Below are 1,717 nucleotides of genomic sequence, written 5' to 3'. Positions count from 1 at the left end.
CTTTCTTTCTTTCTTTCCTTCCTTCCTTCCTTCCTTCCTTCCTTCCTACCTTCCTTCCCCAAAGACTTTACAGGTAAGTTCAAGCTCAATCCACTTAAAGGGCAAAGTTAATTCAAACTGCTTCAGGTTTGCTCTATTGATTCTTGGCTCAAAAGAGACCCACTGATGGTATGGAAGTGTTGGATTTAAAACTCAAGTTGTACTAGTATCCTGGCTACTAAAAGAATGGGATTACAATCAGTTCACAAGAAAGCAGCATCCACACTGATAAGTAATAGTTTAGGTTTTGAAGTATGTGTACCTAGTGGCTTCCTGGTGCCCTAAGAACTACTTGAGTCAATCAATCCAAAAAAGACAATCCTTTCAGTGAAATATATCAGATCATCTGGTGTTTAGCCTCATGTAGACCAAACAACTAGTTAGTTTATTAAAGTTTTCATTTTTAATTAGGTTTATTGATATTATATCAGCATAGTTGTAGAGAATCAGATGTCACCAGTGAGTCCAATAAAATGTTTTTCAAGTTTTTGTCTAGTTTCATATTATTTAAGAATCTCAGCTCAAAATTACATAATCTCAGCTTACTGCTACTCTACCCTTTCCATTTTGCTAATTATGTAGTTGCTTTCATCTTAATCACCCGTCAGTATAGTCTTTTTATGGGTGTAATAAGTAGAATGCTTTTTTATTCCCCTTTGGAAAGCTGATTACTGCATTGTTTGGAGGGCAGAGAGACACACATGCTTTAGGGCCAGCAGATCATCCTAATGACTTACATCAAAAAGCTATTATTCCAACTGAATGCTATTCTTTCAGAATATGGACTCCATGACCCTTAGCAAATGTATGGTTTTCTCCTCATGAGTGAAGAAATATTTTCCACAGACTTTTATTCATCTCTCTCTCTCCTCTCTCTCTCCCTCCCCCACATATGTGTGTATACATGTGTATATGTATATATGTATATGTATGTATGTGTGTATACATAAATGTATATATGTGTATATTTGGCATCTTACTGAATAATTGCTCTTTGAACTTAAAAAAATCAAAACCTATTGAGGAACTTTCTGTCATATGGATAATGAAAACAATGAGAGCTAAATATCATTAAGAAATGTCCACTGTGCTATTCATTCTGCTTATGCCATTTGGGTCAATAAAAGTGTCAGAGTAATTACAAAGACATCAAGAACAAAATAAGATTAAGCTAACTGAATCTTTTTTGAGGTCATTTAAAAAGCGTGCTACTATAGTGGCCAATTAGTGAATAAGTTAAACTCATTGATGCATTTGTAACTGAAACCTTAAAATACAACTACCAATGAAACATACACATGTTTATCCCACTTCATTGGTCTTTGAAATTAAAGAATTTCTTGATATTTCTGAGTAATGAGGTAACAAAATGGGTCACTGGAGTAATTAGACAGAGTACTAGATTAGATTAGGAAAACTTGGGTTTAAATCCTGTCTCGGTATCTTAATAATTGTGTGACCTTGGGCAACTCACTTAGACCTTTCTCTGCCTTAGTTTCCTCATTTAAAAAAAATAAAGACAGTAATAGCACCAACTCCACAGGGTCATTTCAAAGGATCAAATGGGATAACATATGTATAATGTCTTGCAGCCTTAAAGTGCTTTAAAAATCCTAATTATTATTTATTGTGGTTATCTGTTGAGATGTATTAATTTTGAAGGTATATTTATGTTCAG

The sequence above is a fragment of the Vombatus ursinus genome, unplaced genomic scaffold (genome assembly GCF_900497805.2).
Source record: "Vombatus ursinus unplaced genomic scaffold, bare-nosed wombat genome assembly UNPS02015403.1, whole genome shotgun sequence".
NCBI lineage: Eukaryota > Metazoa > Chordata > Mammalia > Diprotodontia > Vombatidae > Vombatus > Vombatus ursinus.
Note: the sequence above shows the minus strand (reverse complement) of the source record.